The sequence below is a fragment of the Protopterus annectens genome, chromosome 3.part1 (assembly GCF_019279795.1).
Source record: "Protopterus annectens isolate FY-2018-M chromosome 3.part1, PAN1.0, whole genome shotgun sequence".
In the NCBI taxonomy this organism is placed as follows: Eukaryota; Metazoa; Chordata; order Ceratodontiformes; family Protopteridae; genus Protopterus; species Protopterus annectens.
The window spans coordinates 473,084,595-473,098,376 of NC_056732.1; the positions used below are offsets into that span (position 1 = coordinate 473,084,595).

At 44.0% G+C, this 13,782-nt stretch overlaps 1 protein-coding gene across 2 annotated transcripts in view; it reads right to left on the minus strand.

Annotated features, from left to right (window-relative positions):
* The window catches only part of LOC122798172 (MDM2 binding protein), a 983,220-nt gene that overhangs the window by 967,895 nt on the left and 1,543 nt on the right, over positions 1-13,782 (minus strand). The window lies entirely within an intron of this gene.

Consider the following 13,782-nt stretch of genomic DNA (forward strand, 5'->3'; position numbering starts at 1 on the left):
TCTAATGTTAGCTGGCACAGTTTTTCCATGAAAGGAATAACAAAAATGAATGCAATTCCCTATCCATTTTGAAATTGTCTGTTTGGAAATTGCTTTTCCTTGTGCACCAGCAGCATATGCTACCAACAACTGGTCAGTTTTTATGTAGCTTTTCGTTCTGTCCAAGTAGTAGCGCAACTGTCTGTGTATGTCCAAGGTGTGCAGAAGTTTCTCCCCTTTGTTTTGTGGATTTGGAAAGAAGGTAGGCAGGTGAATAGCTTGGTTTAATGAGACCCTGGATACCACCTTTGGCATAAATGAAGGATTGGTTCTCAATGAGACTCTGTCCTGATGAAAAATAAGAAATGGCTGTACTGCCATGAGGGCCTGTAACTCAGATACTCTTCTTGCTGAGGTTATGGCCAGAAGGAAGGCAGTCTTCCAAGACAGGAACTGTAGTTCTGCAGATGCTGCTGGCTCAAAGGGAGGCAGAGTTAGTTTTTCCAACACGCGGTTAAGGTCCCAAGTAGGCACTGGAGGTTTCCTTGGAGGATTGATGTTTTTAATTCCTCTTAGAAACTGTCTTAGGAGAGGATGAGAAAAGACAGGTGGATCAGAATTGTACTCTGCTGAAATTGTTGAAGCATGAATTTTAATGGAAGAGTAAGACAGGCCATTGTGGAGCATTTCTGCAAAGTATTCCAGGATATATGCCATGTTCATCACTGTCGCATCTAGGCCCTTTATGGTGCTCCAAGTGTGAAATCTTTTCCATTTTGCTGAATATGCCTTTCTTGTGGAAGGCCAGCGAGCTTCCATGATGATATCCTTCACTCTCTTGGATAGCTTATCCTGAGGAGGAGTCAAGGTATTTTCCAGGCTGTTAGTTGCAAGGTTTTCAGGTTGGGATGCAGAGTTTTGTAATTGTGCTGTGTCAGGAGAAGTGGCCATTGAGGAAGAGGCCATGGTTTTGTGCGTGACATGCTCTTTAACAGTGGGTACCAGTGCTGTCTTGGCCAGTCTGGAGCTATCAATCACTTTTGGCTGCTCTGTCCTGATCTTCAGTAAGACCTTGGTCATTAATGGAAGAGGTGGAAATGCATACACTGTTAGAGTTCTCCAGCTGAAAGAGAGGGCGTCCACTTTCCATGCTTGTGGGTGGTAAGTCCTTGAGCAAAATTTCTTCAGCTGATGATTGTGGGGGGAGGCAAAAAGATCTATGTCCGGCCTTCCCCATGATTGTGTTATCTGTAGGAAGATGTCTGGGTGCAGCATCCATTCGTGTGCATCCATGATATTTCTGCTTAAGCTGTCCGCCAGTATATTGTCTTTTCCTGGCACAAACTGGGATTGCAGCTCTATATTGAGTTTCATGGAAAGTTCCCATAGATTCATTGCCAGTCTGCAAAGAGGGTAGGAATGGGTGCCTCCTTGCTTGTTTATGTACCACATAACTGTGGTGTTGTCTGTCCTTATTAGCAGGAGGCCTTGATGCAGAAAGAGTTTGAAGGCCTCGATTGCATGCATCACTGCAAGCATTTCCTTTTGGTTTATGTGCACGCGTAGCTCCTTTTGTGACCATAGTCCTTGAATACATCTGCCCTCCATGTGTGCTCCCCAACCGTGGTCTGAAGCGTCGGTTGTAATGGTTTGGCTGGCTATTGGTTTGCTGAAGGGCAGACCCCTGTTTGACTGGCTTGCTTGAGCCCACCACAGAAATTCCTTTTGGAGGCATGGAATGAGTGGAATCAAAGTTTCTAAGCTGTGACTGTGCTGAGTCCATAAACTCCTTAGGTACCATTGTAGTTTCCTCATATGCAGCCTTGCTTGTGGAATCAGAAGAATGCAAGATGCCATGTAACCCAGGGCCTGCAGGATTTTCCTTGCAGTCAGCTGAGTTTGTCTTGTCAGATTCTTGAAGTAATCCGGTAGTTGTCTTTGTTTTTCTTCTGTGAGAAAAGCCATTTGGGTGGTTGTGTCTAGATCCACACCCAGAAAAGTTATTCTTTGGGATGGAACAAGTCTTGATTTGTGAATGTTGACTGTATATCCCAAGGCCTGCAGTAGGTGGATGGCATAATTCAAGTCCTTTACCAAAGTTTGTTGGCTGTCCGCTTGTATAAGGCAGTCATCCAGATATGGGTATATTTGAATCCCCTGAAGTCTGCAGTGTGCAATTACTGATGCCAGGCATTTCGTGAATACTCTGGGTGCAGTAGATAAACCAAAGGGCAATGCTGAGAATTGATAATGCTCTGAACCTGCAAGAAATCTGAGGTGTCTTCTGCAACTTTGTCTGATAGGGACATGCAGGTATGCCTCCTTGAGGTCTAGAGTCACCAGCCAAGACCCCTTGCCCAGCATGGGAAGGAGTTGCTGTAGAGTCAGCATTTTGAATTTTGGCACAATGAGATAAGTATTCAGTGTGGACAAGTCGAGAATAGGCATCCATTGATTTTCTTTTCTCGGAACAAGGAATAGTCTGGAATAAAATCCTTGGCCTTGTTCTGAAAGAGGAACCTTTTCTATAGCTTTCATTTGCATTAAGTTGGAGATTTGTTTCAAAGCCTCTGCCCTTTGATTTGGTGGCAGGTCTGGCATGCCTTTTCTTTTTGGCAAAGTGTGAAAATGGAACCTGTAACCTTTGTCTATTATTTGCAGTGTCCATTTGTCTCTTGTAATACTGTGCCAATTTTCTGAGAATAAAGAAAGCTTTCCGCCCAAAGGTGCTTATAATTGAGCCCTGGTTGGCGGAGTCAAAGCAAAGTCATTGAATCTGTCCTTGTGCAGCAGTTGTAGGTCCTGCACTACCTCTCTGGTTGGGAGGCTGCCATTGACGTCCTCTGTAGGAGCCTCTAGCTTGCCCTCTACCTCCTAGACGCCTGTTCTTGCCTCTCTGAAATCTTTCTGTGTCCGGAAAGGACCAATTCTTGGTAGGCCAATTTCTGCTGAATCTTGGTGATTGGACTTGTAGAAAATCTTTGACTGTTTGTACAGATTTTGCCTTTTCCTCAAATTTCTTTAAGACCTCCTGGGCAGTGGAGCCAAATAACTTTTGCTTTTCCAGTGGAGCATCCAGAAGCTTAGCTTTAACATGGTCTGGCAGAGATTGTTCCTTCAGCCAAGCATGCCTACGTATGACTGCACCTGTCATAGCTGACCTACATGAAGCTTCCAATGCATCATAACCACACTGCAAGAAATGGTTGCTAACCTGCTGGGAGTTATGTACCAGATCCTGAAGTGATTTGCGATCTAGGGGTTCAGGTGAAGACAGTTTCTTATGCAATTCATCTAACAAATACTCTTGGTACTGTATCATATGAAATTGACAATTTAATGCCCTCATAGAAAGAGTAGCAGAAGTATACACTTTTTTACCCCATCTCTCTAAAGCCCTGGACTCCCTTTCAGAGGGGAGTGGATTTTTAGTTGTGGCAGCTGCAACCCCTTTAAGGCCCTGGGAAATAGTTTCTGGATCAGCAGAGTGGGCCTTGTAAAGAAAATGATGTGAGTCCGGGACCCTGTAGTACCTATCGGGTTTGACAGGGGCCGGAGGAAGACTGTCAGGGGTTATGCTAGAGTCAGAGTACACATCATCAATGACATTCAAAACAGGAGGAATAGCCAAAGGTCTATGCTGAGGTGAATGCAGAAAAGTTATTAATCTTTTCCTGGAATCAGAGAATTCCTGGCCCTGCCATTTGAAATGCTCTCTCATAGTGTGAAGGGTCTCCCCGAAGGAAAGTTCTTCAGGAGGGGAGGCCGAGGGGATAGATTCCTCTGCATCAGAGTCCTCGTAGGCCGAAAAGGCCTCCTCCTGGTAGTCCGAGAGAGCAGAGCCATCAGAGGCCTCCTCTGAGGAGTGGGGATCAGAGGGCTCAACCCTGTCCGGATGGGGTTGAGAGCCCCTAATTAAGGAAATAAGGTCCTCTGCTAAGGTTAGAATCTGTGAACTTGTAGTGGGTCCCTGAGGAATAACCCTGGGAGGCATAGCTTTTGTGTGTTTAGCAGCTTTAGCCCTGATGAATGCCTTTATGGACATGGATGCAGGAGGCCTGGCTGCACCACGTGCTGGTGTAGTTTTGTCTAGAGGAATGGTGTCGGAAGTTTCCAAGACACCAGCTTCTGAAGGAAATTCAATAACTGACTCAGCAGCGGCCTCCGGGGCCGAGGTTTTCGGTTGAGCGGTTTCGGGGGTCGGAAGTACCAAGGACTCGGTTTCAGCCGAGACCGAGACACTTGTGGTAGGCCTGGCCGTGGTTTCAGCCGAAACCGCAGCCCGCGTGTGTCGGTCCTTGTCCTTCCGTTTCTTTGTTAAATGTGAAGTCGGAGTCTCCGACGGCATATTGTACGAAAAACTAGCCCCAAAAAATTCCTCTGCAAACTCCGCCCGACGTCTAAGAGTGCGTCGGTTGAAGGAAGCACAGGCTGAACAGGCCAAGACGTCGTGGTCTGGGCCTAGGCAGGGGAGGCAGTAAGAGTGGAAATCCTTATGAGGTATTTGTTTCCCACAAGTTAAGCAATTATTAACTTTATCTGACATCGGCTGAGGCAAGAAAGAGTCCCCAATGGGGTACTTAGCTTTTGAAGTCTTTGGTAGCTGAATTACAGGAGCTGGCCGACTGGCACTTGCGAACTGCTTCTGCTTCGGGCACCACGCGGCAAGAAAGACTGAGGAAGATGGCGTCGGCTGATGCTTTTATACCCCAGGTGCTCTGACGTCGGGGAAAGGGCGACATCAGCCGACGCTGGACCCAGACTTTGGAATCCGGCTGACCGAAGGGCTGCCTGAGGCAGGACAAAGTACAGTTTTGTACCTACCATAAATGTAGATGTTCGAGGATCCACATTGCTGCAGTCCTAACCATTGGGTAGTCCGCTGTCCAGTCGGCCCGAATACCAAAGTATATGGCTGACGTCGGTCAAGGCGCATTAGACTGACGTCAGTACGTCAGGGTACTAATGCGCATGACCGACGCCATTTCTTCAGTCTTTTCTTGCCCCAGATGTCAGAAGACCCTAAAAAGACAAGGCCCAAACCAAAACACCAAAAAGCCCTGCACCAAACTTATATACAATATATATATATATATATACAGATGTACAATAATATACAGCAAGTCACACCACCACCCCTAAACACAGAGGGGAAGGCGGGAGGGTAAATTGGACTGCAGCAATGTGGATCCTCGAACATCTACATTTATGGTAGGTACAAAACTGTACTATGTTCTTCATTCCACATTGCTGCAGTCCTAACCATTGGGTAGAATCCCAAAGCAGAGGTAAGGGAGGCTGGCAAATCATAAAGAAGCAGGAGCTGCCAACATGCCTTGCAAAATGGCTGTGGCAAAACCAGCCCTAGATTTAGAGTAAAGAGGAAGGTGGTAATGCTTAGAGAAAGTATGTACTGAACTCCAAGTAGCTGCCTCTAAAATATCCTTAGTTGCCACCCCCCTTAAAAATGCTGTTGAAGTGGCAGTAGCCCTAGTGGAATGAGGCCTAATCCCAGCTGGAATCTCCTTGCCATGATGGGAATAACAAAAAGAAATGCAAAACCCAATCCACTTAGAAATAGTTTGCTTAGACACAGGCTTGCCCTGAGAACTCAAAGCAAAAGAAACAAACAACTGCTGAGACTGCCTGAAATCCTTAGTCCTGCTTAAATAATAACGCAACTGCCTATGTACATCTAAAGTGTGCAAAATCTTTTCCCCTTTATTTTGGGGATCTGCATAGAAAGTAGGCAAATGAATAGTTTGGTTTAAAGCCACACTAGAAACCACCTTGGGCATAAAGGAAGGATTAGTGCGTAATGATACCCTATCCTTATGGAAAATCAGAAAGGGCTCAACTGCCATAAGGGCCTGCAACTCAGAAACCCTTCTTGCAGAAGTAATAGCCAACAAAAAAGCAGTCTTCCATGACAAATATTTTAAATCAGCAGTACCTGAGGCTCAAAAGGTTGTAGAGTAAGTTTTTCCAACACAAAATTGAGATCCCAAGCAGGAGTAGGAGCTCTATGGGGGTCTTATATTCTTGCCCCTCTGAGAAACTGCTTGAACAAAGGATGCGAAAACAATGGTGGGTCACAATCATAGTGAGCTGAAATTGCTGCAGCATGAATCTTAATGGAAGAGAAGGACAAACCTTTGTCCAATAACTCAGTAAGATATTGAAGAGCCACACTCAAATTAGGCTCAGAAATCTCCAAATTCCTTGCTGCACTCCAAAATAAAAATCTCTTCCATTTTTCTGCATACACTTTCCGTGTACTAGGTCTTCTAGCTTCCATAATCACATTTAAAACTTGTTGAGGAAGTTGAGACCGGCTGTCTCTCAAAACAGAATATGCCATGCTGTTAGATGAAGAGAACGAAGCTTGACATTGAGCAGGTGGCCTTCTCTCTGAGACAAAAGGTGTGGAATCAAGGGTAAAGGCCATGGAGGCTTCTTTACTAGACTCCTCAGTAATGGGTACCAGTGCTGCCGAGGCCAATCTGGAGCTATTAAAATCATCCTTGGCTTGTCTTGTCTGACCTTTAGAAGCACCTTTGGAAGAAGAGGCAGAGGTGGAAAGCATACACATGAAGATTTTTCCAACTGAAAGAAAGAGCATCCACTTTCCAAGCTGTGTGATGTAACCTCTTTGTGCAAAACTTTGGCAGCTGGTGGTTTAGTGGAGAAGCGAACAGATCTATGTCTGGAGTTCCCCAGGACACTGTCAACCTTTGAAATACATGAAGATCCAGTTTCCACTCGTGGGGATCCATGATTTGCCTGCTTAACACATCTGCTAAGGAGTTCTGTGCTCCCGGCAGAAACCTTGCCTGAAGAGTTAGTTGTAAGCTGAGCGCAGTCTCCCATAAAATCATTGCTTGTCTGCACAATGGGTAAGAATGTGTTCCCCCTTGTTTGTTGATGTACCACATGACAGTTGTGTTGTCTGTTAGAATCAACACCTGCCCTGGAAGAAGTAACTCCTTGAAAGCCATTAATGCAAACTGGACTGCTAACATCTCTTTCATGTTGATATGTAGATGCTGTAGTCTGGCAGGCCACTTGTCTTGTATCCACTTTCCATTTAGATGAGCTCCCAAGCAATGTCTGAGGCATCTGTCGTTAGAATCTGACTTCGCCTCTGGCCGGGTCACAGAGAGTCCCTTGTTTAGGTGACATTCCTGAGCCCACCACAAAAATTCCTTTTGAATGCAAGGTATTATTTGAATGACAGTGTCCAAATCCTGGCAGTGCTGTGTCCATACATTTTGAGATACCATTGCAGCTTCCTCATATGCAGTTTGGCATTGGGAAGCACCAGAATACAAGATGCCATGAACCCTAATGCTTGAAGGACTGTCCTTGCAGTCAGCACGGACTGATGAGATAGTTGATGAAAGTAAAGGGATAGACTCTGTTGTTTGTCCGGGGTTAAAAGGCCACCTGGGCTGCTGTATTCAGTCTCACACCCAGAAAGCACATGTCTTGAGAGGGTACTAGACTGGACTTTATTTCGTTCACAGAATACCCTAGGCATCTTAGCACTGCTATAACATATTCCAGATGCTGTAGAAGGTCTTCCTTTTCTTGAGCCAGAATCAGGCAGTCGTCCAAGTAAGGATAGATTTGAATTCCTTTTAGTCTGAAGTAAGCTATCACTGGAGCCAGAACCTTTGTGAATACTCTGGGCAGTAGATAAGCCAAAGGGCAATGCAGAGAACTGATAATGAGAATTTCCAGCTCGAAAACGCAGATACTTCCTGCAACTCAGTCTTATAGGCACATGAAGGTAAGCTTCCTTGAGATCTAAAGTTACCATCCAGTGGTCTTTGCCCAGCAGAGGTAAAAGCTGTTGTAACGTCAACATCTTGAACTTGGGAATGTCCAGATAAGTGTTGAGGATAGATAAATCCAAAATTGGTCTCCACGTGTTCCCCTTCTTTGGTACTAGGAACAGGCGAGAATAAAATCCTAGGCCCCTTTCCAATACAGGGACTGGCTGAATGGCCCCTATTTGGACTAACAGAGAAATTTGCTTGTGAGCCTCTTTCCTTTGTGTAGGAGGAACGTCGGGCATGCCTTTGAAAGGGGGCAATGTATGGAAATAAAACCTGTAACCGTGGTGAATGATATCCAACACCCATCTGTCTTGAGTAATTAAATCCCAATTTTCTTTGAAAAGAGACAGTCTTCCTCCCAAAGGAGCTGCCAGACGAGAATCTACTGGCAGCTGAAAAAGCAGGTCATTGGGTCTGTTTACGAAAGGACTGACCCCTGCCCTCACCAGAAGTCTGAGCAGGTGAACTCCCTGTTCTAGGCCTAAAAGAACCTTGAGCTCTGCCCCTACCACGTCTAGACCTACCCCTAGACTGGGAATCATAAGCAGGATATGTCCAACCCTTAGTAGGCCAATTTCTACTAAACTTCGGTGGCTGCACCTGCAAAAAATCTTTAACAGTTTGCATAGACTTAGCTTTGTCCTCCATTTTCTTCAGGACTGCTTCCACAGGCGAACCAAACAACACATCAGACTGTAAAGGAGCATCCAAAATCCTTGTCTTAACATGCTCAGCTAAATTCTGATCCCTCAACCAGGCATGCCTGCGAAGAACAGAACTAGTAGCAGCTACCCTCAAGGAGGCCTGCACAGCATCAAAACCACATTGCAAAGAATGCTTACCCACTTGTTCAGACACATGAAGTAAATCCAGCAACTCTTTACACTCTATACCTTCCGCCAAAGCATCCACCTTAGATTTCAATTGTGAAAGAAGATAATTTTGATATTTTAGCATGTGAAACTGACAATTCAACGCTCTCATGGCCAGAGTGGAAGAAGTATACACTTTCTTTCCCCACCTATCCAAAGCCCTTGCCTCTTTATCAGTGGGAACAGGATTTTTAACCACAGAGGCCTTAACACCTTTAGGCCCCTGAGAAACAGTTTCTGGGTCCGCCCTAGGACTCTTAAACAAATACTTATGAGCTTCGGGCACCCTATAGTACCTATCAGGTTTAACAGGAGCAGGAGGTAAAGAGTCAGGGTTCAGGGAAGCCTCTGCAAAAACATCTTCCACTACATTCAACACAGGAGGTATAGCTAAGGGCCTATGTTGTGGTAAAAATAAGAATTCCCTAAGCCTTTTCCTGGAATCAGAGTAATCTTGGCCTTCCCATTTAAAGTGTTCCCCCATGGAATGCAGAGTCTCTGAAAATGAGAAATCCTCAGGAGGAGAAGCTGTAGGTGTGGAATCATCCACATCAGAATCAGAATAAGGAGGAAAGTCCTGTAAGTCTTCCGCAGAAGACTCCGAAGCCTCTGAATACTGTTCCAAACTCTCAAACTCAGGTTCCACCCTAGGCCTCTTATCAGGAGGGGGCATAGAGCCTCTAATCATAGTAATTAAATCTTCTGCCATTTTAAGCATATGTTTCTTAGGCACAGAACCTGAAGTGCTAGGAGAAACCCCCACTGTAGCTGAACTTGGCCTACCTCTGAAAGAAGTTTTGGCAACAGTAGGAGAAGCTCTAACTATCTTGGGAACAGAGGGAAGAACAGTTACCTGAGAAGCCCCCTCAGCCTGGCCCACCTCCTGAGAGGGCACATCCTGTAACAATAAAGTCTCTGCCTGAGACTCCAAAGAAACTCCTGGCAAAACCTCTGGCTCCACAGAGCCTTCTAAAGAACCGACGTCCGGGACTGCCGGTTCATCAACCCTAGGCTTCGCTGTTTTGTCTTTGCGCTTCTTAGGCGAAGGGGGCGTCGGCGCATCGGGCGGCATTTTGTAATTACAACGCTTCCCAAACACTAACCTGGCACAGTCTAACCTTCTCTTAATAGTGCGTTTATTAAATCTAGCACAAGAGCGGCAACCAACAACGTCGTGCTCAGGCCCTAAACAAGGTATACACAGAGTATGGTAATCCCTATGAGGTATCTGTTTCCCACAAGAAATACAGTTATTCACTTTTTCTGACATCCGGTTAAATACTGAGGCAAGAAAAAACCAAAATGCTCCCCAACGGGGTACTTAGCCAACTTTGATTCGGTCTGAAACTCCGACTTCGGAAATATTTCAGAACGCCAACCTGCACTCGCAAGAACTGCTTCTGCATCGGACCATGCGGCAAAAAAGACTGAAGAAATGGCGTCGGTCATGCGCATTAGTACCCTGACGTACTGACGTCAGTCTAATGCGCCTTGACCGACGTCAGCCATATACTTTGGTATTCGGGCCGACTGGACAGCGGACTACCCAATGGTTAGGACTGCAGCAATGTGGAATGAAGAACATCCCATATGTGATGACTGCAGATGCATCCTTGAGGGACATCTGTGTATGGTCGTGGGAAGCACCCAGATTGAAAAGACACTAGACGTGACTGTCTTCTTCATGGCGAAGCTGCCAACCACACTGACATTTTCCCTTTCTGAATGACATGAAAGCAACAAAACTAGATTAAAAAAGGTAAGAAAAAAACCCAATGGGGCACTTACCTGAAACACGGTTTGGTAAAAAACGCAGCAGAAGGGTGTTCGGACCAACGTTCAACGATGGTATTAGGACTGGCAGCAAAGAAATTCTGACAGTTTCCATCCATACATCACACTTATACCCTACACCTTGCGCAAGGAGAGTATGTATGACGTATAGCGACTATAAGTAGTAAAAGGCTTTGGTATACTGGCTGGAAGATGGACTATAGGAGATCCCTTAGGTTATGAATACTGCAACAATGATATGGAAGGACATCTACTAATATCAAAAATGGTCAGACTGAAAATATACGAGAACAAGTAGGGGTGGATAAGCCTTCCGTCATCATCCCCTACACAGACTTCAAGGTTGTAACAGCTTAGGTTAAATTACATAAATTTTACGAGTGAAACTTCCATTCTAAACTCACTTTTTTTTACTCCACAAATCATGAAACAAGCAGTTTGGGTTTAGGCCAACAATAATTCAACAGATTCATTTTAGGCATATACTGAGCAACTCCCAACAAAAACAAAAGACAAAAGCAAGAACTACTTATCAATCATGTCACAACAGAAAAAGGAGAGATAACTGTCTTTTGTTTCTATCATATTTTTATTGAAAAATTGGACAATTATATTTTCACATTCTTGTAATCTAGTCTGTTTTCAACATTCTTACAGGAAAAGAGATTAGAGCCAGGGATTTAGTCTAGGAGACTGGCAGTAGTTGAAACTAAATGTGCAAAATACACATGGTCAAAATGGTTTGTTTGAATGAGGTTGTGCTGCACAGAAGTACATCTTTCCCCAAAGAGAAGCAAATTCCAGTAATAGGGTGTAGGAGACTCTGCCCCCTGCAAGGCACTAGGAGGGGTGCCTTATCTAAAATAAACAAAAAACAAAAAAAAATCTTTAAACTTAAGGGCGATTTTTATACAAGGTATTTTTTCTGAAATCACATTTGCAATGACTTCATTCACAATGGCATTTTAAACTCATTTGGTTTCTTCAATTAAAGGAGCTGCTATGTTTTTTTAGGAGGGTTATGAATGGATTCTACTCAGAATCCAGAAAGTACAATTGTTTGTGAAACTGAATAGTAGATGCTTAAGTAGTAGATCAGCTATGCATTAGTGTACCTTATACAAGGGACTTGACAGAAGGCTGCACACATCTGATTTTCAAACTAACCTCCATAGTTTTCTTCAGGCATACTTGTGAGCATGACTCCTCCCTGACAGACATTTTATGCAAAGAGGACTAAGCTCACACAATTATTTCTGTTCTTTCTGGTGGAAAAAGCATTCCAGTGCATCACTGGTTGTGAAGGGGCAATGTAAACTTCCACCTAACCCAACTCTCAAGTGCATACTAATAACCAACTACTCCTAAATACTACAACATTTTGCAGACAAAAAGCAGGCAATACTGACTTCTGCAAATTCTGAAGAGGTTTACAATCCCACTTCATCAGCTTAAAGGGCATTTCAAGTGTTCTCCTGACCCAATAGTGATGGAGGGAGGAACCTGTACTGCAGCAGCAATCAGCTATTCAAACATTTGTCGTTGGGCTGCACAAGCAGTTGTACTGTGTTCGTCATATGGATTACCACTGCAGTTCTACCACTCCTACAAAGGAAAGTACCAGAACTATATAAGGGATAGGGGCTGTCATTAACAGAAACTTTGTAAGACAGTACAGGCAAAGGTTGCCCTGTCTTAGACTGAAGGTCTAGTTTATAATGCTTGGAGAAGGAGAGGGCAAAGTCCATGCTGCATTTTTTTCAGGTTAATACATGTTGAAAAATGCTGCCATAACAGACATAGATCTCATGGAACTGGCTCTGAATGAAGTAACAATTTTTTTTTTTGTTTCTTGACTTATGACAGGGAATTATACAGTGCTCCAGCCAATAAGACACTGTTTATTTGGCAATCAAAATATCTTCTTTTCCCAGTTGAAAGGAAATGGGCAGCTGGACCCCTGTTTTAAACTGCTTAGTTCTATCAGTCCAGTATCTCAGCTGCCTGATGACATAAAGCAAATGCAAAATCCTCTCTACCTTGTCTTCTGGGTTAGGGAAGAAGAGTTGGCACCAGAATGGACTGATTAAGACTCAATCCCAAGATGACCTTAAGCATAAAGTTTGGATGAGACTGTAAACTATACTTATGAAATAGCATGCAGGGCTGGGTACTCATGATGGCCTGAAGCTTAGAAACTTTTTTGGCTAAATTGATGACCACAAAGAATAAGGCTCTCCCATAAGAATCTCAGTAGGACTGATGTGTTGGGGTTTGAAGGAGGGAAGCAGTAGCTGCAGTAATACAAAATGTATCACACAAGGAGGTGAAATCAGTTTCCTAAGAAGTCTTGTGTGAAGAAATTCTTCACTAGGGAGTGTGACATGAGAGTGAGATCTCTGGGCAAGCATGCATGCAGTGACTGTTGACAGGTGTACTTAGACATAGACAAAAGACCTGAAGACGTGAGTTCTTTAAGTACTGTAAGATTCTGGAAGCTCCTGGGTAAAACTCTTGCTGTTGTACCATATATAGAATATTTTCTGTCTTGCTAGTTATGACTTACTGGTACTATGCCTCCTGGCTTCTTGCAAGATTTTCACCACCTGATGGGGAATAAGGTTTAAAAACATCAAGGCAACTAACCTAAGGAATCTCAGCTTTGGGTGTACCTGAATGCCCCCTGCTTAGTCAATACAGTACTGTTTAGATGAAAAAGGGTTCCTGTTGTGACATTTGCAGCAGCTAAAGCAACAACCCAGTGAAAGACCACATGGATACTGTCATGGATTCTAGCCTTGTATAGAGTCCATTCAATAACTCATCTTTTTCTTGCTAAGAATAACTCCAACCACTGATGCCACAACCTTGGAGTAGAGGGATCTATAAATAACTTACTTGTAAATTACTGGACCCAGAGGATCTCCTTCCCCAGCCTGTTCTTTTGCTCTGATCCTTCATAGATACAGTTACACTTTTGATTTTCTTCCAGTGTTATTCAATCAGGGCTACTAAGTTTGGGCTGTTTTTTATTCAAACTATTTTTCAAGTAATAGTGGTCCACTACCTTCAAATTTTTAGCTGTACTACCCCGCTTTCATTTGTCTGCCTGCCCCATCTTTCTTGCTTTACTGTCTTCTCAACTTAAAACTTTGTCACCTTAAGTTCTCTGTAAGCAAAATTCATTTTCGGATTAAGGATGGAAGGTAAAGATCCCCCTGATGACTAGGAGTACCCTATTCAGTGATTATTATAATGTTTGATTTAAGTTATTCATGTAATAAAATCATGACTAA